A 12,023-nucleotide genomic window follows, 5' to 3' on the forward strand; every position below is an offset into this window, starting at 1 on the left:
GACAGGGAAAAGGACAGGGGCTGGGGCTAGGATTTCATAGGCCTAAGGAACTCCTAGATGGAAAGTTTTTTCTACCGATAAAAGTCAGCACCTTCTTGGCAACTTACAGCCTCACAGCAGCTTTTCTCAAACTTTTTGGTCTCTGGATCCCTTTATACTCTTAAAAACTGAGGACCCTGTCCCCCCACCAAAGAATTTTTGTTTAATGTGGGTTATATCTATCAATATGTACCATATTAGAACATAAATGTGTTAGAATTATTATGAAAATAATTTTGACCCCTGAAAGGATGTTGGGGACCCCCTCCACAGGGATCCCATCCAAAGACTATATTTCAGGAATGACCATTTTAAAAAGTTGCAAAGAAGAAACCAGAATGTTACTTTGTTAGCCTACTAAGGAACTCAGAGGCATCCAAATTGTGACTCACCTCTGGGGGAACAGAGATGGTCATTGGATCATAAATCTGTACTGGAAGGGGCCTTCTAATCCAAACCCCTCATCTTGCAGATAAAGATACCGAGCCCTACCCAAAGGGGTTCAGTAACTCGCTCAGGGTCAAACAGGTAATTAAGTATCAGAGGCAGCATTTGAACCAAGGCCTCTGACAGTATGTTCTTTCTACTCTACCATACTTCTGAAGCTACCAGCACAGAGGAGAATGGCTATAACTCCAAATCAAGCTGGGAGTAAATAGACCTTCCTGAGACTGATGGAGTGTGATTCATGGAAGGAAGGACTGGCACAGTACCAGGAACCCCACAGCTCAGGGACTGAGCTTCCCAGACACCACCTCAGGGCAAAGTTGACTGGTTATTCTCCTGGCCCACAAAAAAAGGGGCTAACAGGGTGGAAGAAAAACTTATAATCCCCTTTACTGTTCCACCCACAGGGTGATTCCTCTCCCTGGCCGATTCTGATGTCCTTTGGCCTCACAGCCAAATGGCATATCCAAAAGATCTCTGTTTTAACATGTTCTACTTTTTTGATTCATTCTCTGTCTCCATCTCTGTCTCTCTGTCTGTCTGTCTCTCTCTCTCTCTCTCTCTCAAGTTAAGAACCCAAAAAACCCTTTCCCCAGAAGGGGAACAACCACAGAGCCAGAGCCTCAACCCCACTGCAGGCTCACCCACCTCGAGCAGGCCGCTCAGCAACACCCAGAAGTCTAAGTAATCGTAACTACATCCCAAAGAACCAGGATAGCAAACCAGCGACTCTTCTCCCTTCTAGCCACTAGCTTCCTCACCAGCACAGACTAGGCTGCTGCTGGCTGGTACTATGTCACCTTGGAGAAGTCAAATGCCCTCTCTGAGATCCTCTCTTCCATATGACAACGTCCTAACAAGAGCTACTCAAAATTAGAACAGGTGGCCTCTGGGGGTAGTGAGCCCAGCACAGCTGGATGTCTTTCATTGCAGGCTGAATGACTACTTGGGGATGGTGGTAAAAAGGATTCATGCTTTAGTTAGGGGTTGGATTCAATAATATCTAGGCCCCTTCCAAATGAAATTCCATGATGCTACAATTTCATTTCTATTGGTTACACCTAACCCAAGGAGCAGAAGCCGCAGCTTAACAGCTCTCCATACATCTCACATCATCTTCACATGTATTCGTTATCTTTATAAGAGATGGCTCTCCTAGGTGTGGCGCTGGTACCCTGCAGATGTAAAAGCCGTGGACAAACACCTCCAGCATAGGAGAGTAATCCTGTGGAGAACCTATGGGATAATGTGGGCAAGGGAAATGAGAAGGCATGGAAGGGCTGCAATTTGTACCAATGGAGGGATTAGTCACATCAATTAAATTACAGACCCAATTATATGTTCACAAGAGGGAAAGAGGGGAAGGGTGAAGTTTATGGCACCAATTTTAAAGATGGGGAAACTGGCATGGAAAGGTGAAGTCAGCTGGCATTAGTCACACAATGACCCCTTCTATAGCTTTTTTCACAAACAGAGCTGACAGATTCAAGTGAACCATTCTCTCCCAAACACATGATTAGAGGAGATCACACTTCCCTAAAAGAGAGGGAGAAATGAGCTCCTCCATAAATTCCAAGAGGCTTCTTCCCCATGCTATATTCTTTCCCCTTCTACCACGTCTCTTCTTGACCAACTCCACACTCACTCCTGCAGAAAGTAAAAGTTACATTTAAAGCAAAGGAGGGGTGGGATCCCTGACAATGCCCTGAATGAAGGAATAATTGTAGAAGTGACCTTCTGATAGTCTAGGGCCTAGGTTCTAGGAGTCCATCCATGGAGCCCAACTCACAAACACAAATGCCCACCACATAAACACAGATTCAAGAATTACAGAGGAATGAACAGAAATCCACAGCATGGTCACTGGCTTACATTGGCAGGCATACTCTGAGCCAATCAAGAGGCTCTCTCATTGTTTGCCAGAGTACAAAAGGCATTCTGTTCAGAAAGTTCAAGAAGGGAAGGAAAAAAAAAAAGAGCTGGGGGGCTTCCCTACTCTGGCCCATAGAAAACAAGCAGCGGCCCCAGACAAGGCTCTGCACTTGGCAGAAGAAAGTTTAAGTCATTTCAAGGGCAGAGACGGAGGTGATAAATGTGTCACCTCAGCATTGGGGCTCCTGAAGATGCGAAGCCTGATGATGCTTACTTCTGAGAACACCTTTCTATCTCAGATAACAGTCTCTGATCCCCCCAATGCTTTGGGACATCTCCACCAGCCCCACATGCTGAGCAACATCCTAGTGTATGTCTGGCCCAATGACTTCCTTCTGAGGTCAGAACAAGTTTTTCCAAAATACATGACAGTCAGGATAGAAGGGGAAAGGAAGCCTGGATTCTTCATGCTTTGGGCCAGCTGAGACACTCACTGTCTGCACGAGATCATTGGTTAGAATCTTAACCAGGGGAGTTTACCTGCTCAAACATAGTCCTCAGGCCAGCTCACTTCCAGATTGACCCCCTTTTACACCCTCCTCATGCATTGCTTAGAAAAATCATCTTCTATTGGTATTAAAACATCTATGGAGGCCATCCTGACCCTCAGGGCGTTACTGGGAAGGGAGAAGACTCCCCAGCTCCGGGGTCCTCACCACTCTCCCCATCCTAATAAATACTCCCAAGACACATGGATTCCAGAGCCGGCATCTACTGGAGCTTAATTAGCTTTCAATTTTAAATTACAGGCCAGACAGAAGGGCACATAAGAAACTGTAACGTAGCCGGCGCACAGGACACAGCGATTTTTAGTTAAGAATCACTAGCACAAAAACTAAGGTAAGGGGTGAGACTTTTTTTTTAATGTATATAGTTCTCATGTAAAAATTCCTACGCTAAAATAAGCCAAAATGAGGGTGGTATTTGTGCTCAGACACCTCAGATTCAGCAAAAGAGTTAGCCTCAGCAAGGAAAGGTCGTCCAGCCCAGAAAGCTTGCCTGTTTCCCCACTGCTCACCTAATAGAATCCAACTGTTGGAGCATGCATGACATCATTCCCCAGAGCCCCAAAGCCCGAGCAGCGAGGGCAGGCGTTCGCCGCCGCCGCCAGTGCCGAGTAAACACAACGACCGGGAGGAGGAAAAACAATCGGGCCAAAGTCGGTGTTTGTTCTTTACCTGAAACTCCCGGGCCTTTCCTGCCCACTCCATTCTCAGCCGGGTCCCGCTCACACCAAGCTCAGGCTGGGGAGCCCTGGGCCCCCAAATCCGCTCGCTTAGGGTCCAATACCTGCTGCGCGATTCCCCAGCTCCCTCCTCTGACCTTTCCAAAGCTTCTTCCAGTTCCAATGAGCACAAGCACTACTAGCTGCCGGCCCGGCCAGTTGTCATGGAGACCCTGTTCTCCCTCTGGCTCGTTTGCCCTCTCTCTCTCTCTCTCTCTCTCTCTCTCTCTCTCTCTCTCTCTCTCTCACACACACACACACACACACACACACACACACACACACACACACACACACACTCTCTCTCTCTCTCACACACACACACACACACTCTCTCTCTCTCACACACACACACATACACACACATATACATTTACTCTCTCTCTGTTCTCTCTCTTTCTCTGTGTTCTCTATGTTCTCTCTGTCTTCTCTCTGTGTTCTCTCTCTCACACTCTCTCTTTCTCACATACACATTTATTCTGTCTCTCTCTGTTCTCTCTCTGTGTTCTCTCTCTTTCTCTTTCACACACACACTCTTTCTCACATATACATTTACTCTGTCTCTCTCTGTTCTCTGTGTTCTCTCTCTCTCTGTCTCTCACACACACACATACACACACACACACACTCTCTTTCTCACACATACATTTAACTCCGTTCTCTCTCTCTGTTCTTTCTCTGTGTTTTCTCTCTGTCCTCTGTGTTCTCTCTCTCCTCTGTCTGTCTCTTCTCTTTCTCTCTCACATACACTCTTTGTTCTGTCTGTCCTCTCTTTGTCTCTGTTTGTCTCCATCCTGTTCTCCTCTATTACCTTACTGCCTCCCCCTAACAATCTCTCTGTCACACATATGCAGTCTTGATTCTGGAGACATCCATGAAATAACGCTGCCTTTTGACCGGCTCAGTTTTTTGCACATTCCACCCCTCCTACCTCCCTCCAGTCAAACAGAGGCACTGAGCTGTTCCTGGGAACTTGCTCGAATAAGCCCAGAGGAGAGAAGACACTAGGCTGGCTTGTTCTCTTCCCCTCCACTGTCGTCTTAGTGTTGTTATTTTTGTTTTTGAAAATAATATAACTTGGAAGAGTCCTGAGTTACTGGAGGGAGCTGGCTAAAAAGATCATGAGAGGAAATACAGTCTGCCTTTGGGCTCTGAAGTGGGCTGGGAGGATTGTGCTGCCTTGCTTTGACTTGTTTCTGTAGTTGGGATTTTCCGGGCTGAGATGTGGGCGGAAATGCACCCACCTCATCCCCAGAGCCCGCCCAGACTGGCCTCTGTACTTACTCTGCTGCCCGCCCAGGTCCTGTGGATGGCTTCAGTCAGTGCAGACACTCATGGCGCTGGAGTCTGGACAGTCTCTCATCTTCCTGAAAATCAAAACAATTGCTCAGTGACTGGTAGTCGGGTCTCAGTATCACAGCGAAGAGGGAACAGCTGGCATTCCCTTCCCTTGTCTTCCCAGCCCTCCCTCTTTCTTCCTTTTCTGTCCTGCTCAGGGCACTGGAATGGCCCTCAAGGACACAATCAAGTTGCTATCATAGACCACCTTAATCAGGGGGCAAATACTAATTGACAAACAAGAATGAGGATTTCGAGTTATGATGGACAGCCAGATGTGCTGGGGTTCTACCCAGGACTAGAGGTTAAAGGAGTCTCTAGAGGGTAGAGGGCACCTCTGCTCATGTCTAGAGTCACCAGATATAATGGGGAAAGTATTGCTCTTGGGAGTTGGAATACCTGGCTTCAAACCATAGCTCAGCTGCTGACCGGCTACAGAATCTTGGGCAAGTCACCAACTTTCGAACCTCACCATTTCCTTATGAAAAAAGAGCTAATAATATCTGCACTCCTGCTTCCCAGGATTGTCCTGGGATTTGAATGAGATGATAGCAGTGGAATCTCCTTCCAACCTATAGCTTAAAACCACACAAAGACTTTTGGGGCATCTTGTATAATCAATTCATAGGTTAGAAGAAAAATACTTTGTTTCTTTTCCTACAAATACTTGCTCTGGGCTTCCTTCCTTGTGTGACCCCTAGCAAGTGACTTCTTCTCTGCCTTGTTCTTCCCCTTCATTTCCACACATAATATCAGAGGGTTGGACCAACTGCCCATTAACATTTCCTCTAGCTCTAAATCTTATGAGAAATATAAATATATAACCTTGGGCTTATATGATGACATGTTTTTCAAAGTGCTCACACAAAAATTCTCACTCATTTGAATTTCACAACAACCTCAGGAAGAGGTGGGTAAAGGCAGGCAGTTATCATCTCTGTCTTACAAGAGAGAATACAGACACTGGATAGCTAAACGGCTAGCTCCAGGGCAGACTGAGTCAATGGCAGAACTCTGCAGAGACTGTTGATTTCCTGACTTAAGGTGCAGAAAATTCTTTCCTAGGTTATGCTACCTAACATAAAAAGTGTTCCCTATAGAAGTATAGAATTTTTATTGCACTGATCTTCTTCCTAGTGTTATAACATCCCAGGCTACTTCTAATTATCTCAATGAGAGTTGAAAATTTTATATTCATTTTAGATTTTAAAAACTAGATATACGAATGTGGCTTAAAGACCTAAGACCTTTCTAAGAAAGTCACAGATGGCTGTGATTTGAGGGAGGAAAATCACATATATTATATATGTATGTATGTATATATACACATTCACACATATGTGTAGACACATGCAAACACAAAAAGACACATACATAACATAATATATGTGTGTATATAGGACAGGTAGGTGGCAAGGGGATACAGAGCCAGAAGAATCATCTTTCTGAGTTCAAATCTGGTCTCAGACACTTATTAGCTGTATGACCCAGAGCAAATCACTTCATCATATCTGCCTCAGTTTCCTCATCTGTAAAATGAGCTGGAGAAGGAAATGGCAAACCACTCCAGTATCTGTACCAAGAAAACCCCAAATGGGGTCACGAAGAGTTTGACACGACTGAAACAAATGAACCACAATATGTGTCTGTATATAAACACACACATTCATATAGTTGTGTATACATGTATACATACTACATATGCACACATGTATTTGTGTGTACACACACACATGTATACATATATATGCATGCTGCACAGCAGTGAAGTCAAACTCAAATAGAAATGGATCCCTGTAGCCATATATTGACTTAGAAAACCACTAACTGGCGTTATCTATATTGTATTGTATTTTTATTCATTTTGTTAAACATCTCCTAATTACATTTTAATCTGTTTCAGATTGCACTTCAGAGTTTAGCAGGCTAGCCAGCAGCAAATCTGACAATTCTGCTATGCAGGATATTTAGAAAGAGTTGGGGAAAGAGGAGCTTCACCAAATCTAAGGGGAAAATACGGCATTACAAACTTCAACACTGGGGATCCCTGAATTAGTAACCCAACTTCAAGCTTCAAAGAAAAGATAAGCTCATCAAACACCAACTGTCTTAGAACCTCAGACCATCAAAGTCTTTAGCATTAGCCCTCTGAACCTAGAACAGATCTAGGTTGGAATTGTTTTCTTGCTAGGAGAAGAAAAATGAGAGGAAAGAAAAGGGTGAAAGAGAGAGAATTCTTGTTTTCTCTTCATGTTCTAAGGGGCCATCTCTGCTCTGAAGAGACCTTACCTGAATTCAAATTTAGCCTCAGACTCTTACTATCTGTATGACCTGGGTAAAGTACAATCTCTGTCACCTCAGCTTCCTCATCGATAAAACAGGGATAAAAACAGCACCTGCCACCCAAAGGAGTTGTGACAAGAACATGAGAAAATATTTGTGAAGTCTCTTTGCAAACCTCAAAGCACTAGAGAAATTCTAGATACTATTATTACTAGAAAGAACCCCTAACATGTAGAGCTGGGAGAGGATTTAAAGATTATCTAATCCAACCTCTTCATTTTTCAGGAGAGAGAACTATAGCCCATTGCATCATAACAGGGAAAAAACACAGTGGCAGTAGAAAGTACTGGGTTTGAAGGCAGAGGTTCTGGATTTAAACCCTAGTTCTATGACTTACAAGCCCAGAACCTGAGATACTGTTGTTGTTTTCAGTTGTATCTGACTCTTCATGACTCCATCTGGGGGGTTTTCTTGGCAAAGACATGTTTCCTTCTCCAGCTCATTTTACAGATGAGGAAACTAAAGCAAACAGGGTGAAGTGACTTGCCCAGAGTCACACAGCTAGGAAGTATCTGAGGCCAGATTTGAACTCATGAAGATGAGTCTCAAGTTCAGGGCCAGCTCTCTAACCACCCTGCTACCTAGCTTCAGTTTCCTCATCTGTAAAAAAAAAAAAGGGGGGGGTGTTGGCCAAGGTGACCTATGAAGTCTAATCCTAGAACTACACCTTCTGCTTGCCCAGGTCTACTAACTTCTACACACTTAAGAGAAAAAATTAATACTGATCTCTATGCCCCTCAATGTAAAAAAAAAAATGTATAATACAGAAGTGTGAAGGAGGAGAAGGAAGAGGAGGAGGAAGAAAAGGAGGAGGAGGAAGCTTGAAGGGGCACCTGTCAAGAGCTTGAAGCTCACACATGACAGCAAAATCTGTCTCCAGAAGAAAAAAAAAAGTTATCTCAAACTATATTCTACAATTTAGAACTAGACACAACATGTGGTCTATGCGCCCCCTAGTGGCATCCTTGAGTTACATGGCTTTCTCAGCAACTTCACGGAAGGGGAAGAAGGGGATCGTACACATAAGCAATGCTTTTTAGAACTTAATTTCTTGTCCTTCAAATGCTTAATTTGGAAGGGAACTAATGAGTCTTCTTAGCTTCCTTTTACCTACCACTTCCCTTCTGGCCTGGATCCAAATCGAAGCGCAACAAGGCCTTCTATCTTTTCTTTAAAGTCTACCAGAGAAATCCCACAACTTCCACTGGTAAGGAGTTTCCAAAGCTTCGTTTCAGAAGGTCCTTCCTAACATCTAGCTGAGGGACCTCTTGCTGTAATTAACGATGATTTCATCCTGTCCTGCACTAAGAGAAAACTTCGAACAGCTGTTCCCTTTCACTCACACAATATTCTTTCACAGACTTAAAAGCTGTAATTAAGTCTCTTTCCTCATTTGTCTATTGTCTATTGGCAAAACAAGCTCAGACTGTAGCTTCTCCTCAAAAGGCCTATTTTTCTCAGACCTTTCTCCGGTGCGTTCTTTCCTCTGAACCCAGTCCAAGCCCTCCCTATCCACTCAATTACCAGTCTACACTTCCAAGAACCATAGCATAGTGTTCTTTGCCAGACTGCTCAACACTCAGTGATGTCCTGACTCCAGCAAATTCCTAGCAAGATGTCATTCAACAAATATAGTCCCTCATCGATTCGTTTGACTGATAGATACTGCACACCCACTAAGTGCAATACACCATAGTAGGCTGCTTAGTTGTTTAGTCAGGGAAGAGACTATGGAAAATTGGGGAGCAAGGCCCAAGGGACCAAAAGAGTTAAAGGTAGGACAGAGGGATGTGAGGAAAGGAGGAGCCTATATAGGGCCTTAAAGGCCCTGGTCCCCTCTTCTCTAAACACACTTCTCCTAGAACCTGGTTCTGGGAAGGACCAGTCAGGCTGACAGAAGATGAAGGTGAAGTGAGAAATCAATGTTTTCAGAGCCAGCCTCAAGAGGAGAAAGCAGGGCTCTGATTGAGTCATTGTTATCACATCTACAAAGGGTATCCCCCTGCATGAAGATAGAACAGAATGGTCCACAATAAAGGGTGGGAGATTTAGGGTAAGTACAGAGTTTTGGCTACTAGATCAGTGAACAAGGGAGGATCATGAAATGTCTTTATCTAGGTCCTTCAAGGCAAGAGGTGTCATCTGTCAGGGAAGCTGGAGTTGGCCCCTGAAGACACAGAGAAAGGCTAAATGACCTCTCAAGGTCCCTTCCAATAAAGGAATTTTTTTTTAAATCACATAAAGAATTTTTTAAACTATGTTCTTGCTAGTCGCCTCTCAAAGGGTCCAGAGGAACTTGGAACAAGTTAGAATACCAAAATATCAGAGTAAGAAAGGAGTCCTGCGCTCACATAGGCTGACAAATATCTAAACAGAAATGCCACTATACCCCATACCAGTATCCTCCTAACCTCCTCTTGAAGCTCTTTAGAGTAACAAGCCTCTCTCCCTCCAGACCCAATCTGTTCTATTAAGAAGCCTTCCCCTCCCAAGAAGCCGAAGTTAGTTTCTCTGCAACTTCTGTTTTTTTTTTTTTTGGCTAGGCAATGCGGTCACACAGCTAGTAAGTGTTATGTGTCTGAGGCTGGATTTGAACTCAGGTCCTTCTGACTCCAGGGCCAGTGCTCTATCCACTGCACCACCTAGCTGCCCCCTCTGCAACTTCTAATGAAGCAGCATGTTATAGTAATGGAGTGCTAGACTTGAGGTCAGGAAGACCTGGGTTCAAGTCCTCCTTTAGGCATTTACTAGATGTAGGGCCCTGGGCAAGTCACTGAACCTCATTAAACTTTAGTATTCTTAGTTAGCTAATTAACAGCCAGACACTGTGCTAAGCTCAGGATACAAAGAAAGGTTTAAAAAAGAAAAAAAACCTTCCTGACCTCAAGTAGCTCGCAGTCTAATGGGAAGACCACATGCTAATAACTATGCGCCCACAAGGTAAGCACAGGGTAAATTGGAAGTGGCCTCAGAGGGCAGGCATGAAGATTAAGGACTGGGAACATCTGTTTGCAGAAAGTGGGATTTTCCCTGGAACTTGAAAGAAGCCAACAAGGCCAGGAGGCAGAGATCAGAAGGGAGAGCGTTCCATGCGTGGGGCACGGCCGGTGAAAATGGAGTGTCTTATGTGATGAGGCCACTGGATACCAGAGGAAGGTGTAAGAAGGCTGGAAAAGTAGCAAGGGGCTGGCTGATAGAAAACAAGGGGGTTGGGCTTAGTATTCACCTTTACGCTATGATTCCTTTCTAAGCGGGGGTCCTAATTCTGCCTTTTCATATGATGGGTTTACAGTCTGGTCATCGCCCTTGCCATCTTCATCCTATTCATGTGTTTCTGTCACAAAGGGAGCCCCATCAGGCCACCCCCCAAATCAGTGGCTCCCCACAGTGGCTGAAGCTGCCTTGGAGAAGAAAAAGTACTGCTCAGATCTTCTCGATGGGTAGAGCCCCTCCCCCCAAGGAATATCCCCTTCCACTCCTGGGTTCCAGCATGGACCAGGCAAAGTCCCCAGAGGAGACCTGCTGACTAACACTGCGGAGTAACATCTGGTCTCACGGTCAACACAGTGAGTGACCACATAATATGCTGGACAAGAGGGAGGTCCTAGAGCTGGCCGGTCCAGTTACTAGCTCTATAACCCTGAACAAGTCACAACCTCTTGGGTCTCAGTTTAATAAAAAAAAAAAAGTGGAAGGGGAAAGGAATAAGTATTTATAAACCGCCTACTACGCACCATGTATTGTGCTAAAACACCTCTGCAAATACTGTCTCACAACCACACTGGGAGGTAGGTGCTGTTATTATCCACATTTTATAGTTGGGGAAACTGAAGCAGGCAGAGGTTAAGTGATTTGTTCAAGGTCACACAGCTAGTAGGTGTCTGAGAAAGAGTCTGAGATGGATGTGATGGTTTCTAAGGTCCCTTCCAGCCCCAGATTTCTATTCTATTCTAAACTCTCCCAGCCTCCTGTGGCTTAGGTTCTGGCCTGGGAAGAGAGATCTGTTTTGTTAGGCTCATGGCGTACTTGCTCTGTAGATTGTCAACCAGGGAACACAGCCGAAGCAACAGAGAGACTTCCTGGCTTCAGAAGCATCTGCACCCAGAGTGACAGAGACAGAGACAGAGAGAGAGATAGAGAGACAGAGATGGGGAGGGGGGAGAGAAAGAGAGAAAGAGAGACAGACAGAGACAGAGAAACACAGAGAGACAGAGACAGAGAGAGAGATAGAGAGACAGAGATGGGGAGGGGGGAGAGAGAAAGAGACAGACAGACAGAGACAGAGAAACACAGAGAGAGAGACAGACAGAGAGACAGAGACAGAGAGAGAGATAGAGGACAGAGATGGGGGGAGAGAAAGAGAGACAGACAGAGACAGAGAAACAGAGAGAGAGAGACAGAGACAGAGAGCAAGATAGAGAGAGAGAGAGACAGAGACAGAGACAGACAGAGAGACAGAGAAAGAGAAATAGAGCGACAGAGAGCAAGATAAAGACAGAGAGACAGAGAGAGACAGAGACAGAGAGAGAGATAGAGAGACAGAGATGGGGAGGGGGGAAAGAGAAAGAGACACAGACAGAAACAGAGAGAGAAAGATAGAGAGACAGAAATGGGGAGGCAGGAGACAGAAAGAGAGACAGACAGACAGAGAAAGAGAAACACACAGAGAGAGACAGAGACAGAGAGACAGGCAGACAGA

The 12,023-nt window shown here is 44.9% G+C and overlaps 1 protein-coding gene across 4 annotated transcripts in view; it reads right to left on the bottom strand.

Annotated features, from left to right (window-relative positions):
* DENND2B (DENN domain containing 2B) overlaps positions 1–12,023 on the bottom strand; it is a 207,670-nt gene that overhangs the window by 142,074 nt on the left and 53,573 nt on the right. For 3 of the 4 annotated variants that reach the window (XM_021002004.2, XM_021002007.2, XM_021002003.2), the window contains exon 2: positions 4,928–5,010. The gene's annotated coding sequence lies outside the window, so the exon portion shown is untranslated. Of the gene's footprint in view, positions 1–3,596; positions 4,722–4,927; positions 5,011–12,023 lie in introns of those variants that run through there. The other variant, XM_021002005.2, reaches the window with a different exon arrangement.

Source organism: Phascolarctos cinereus, unplaced genomic scaffold (assembly GCF_003287225.1).
Source record: "Phascolarctos cinereus isolate Bilbo 61053 unplaced genomic scaffold, phaCin_HiC Scaffold_9;HRSCAF=440, whole genome shotgun sequence".
NCBI classification, from domain to species: Eukaryota; Metazoa; Chordata; class Mammalia; order Diprotodontia; family Phascolarctidae; genus Phascolarctos; species Phascolarctos cinereus.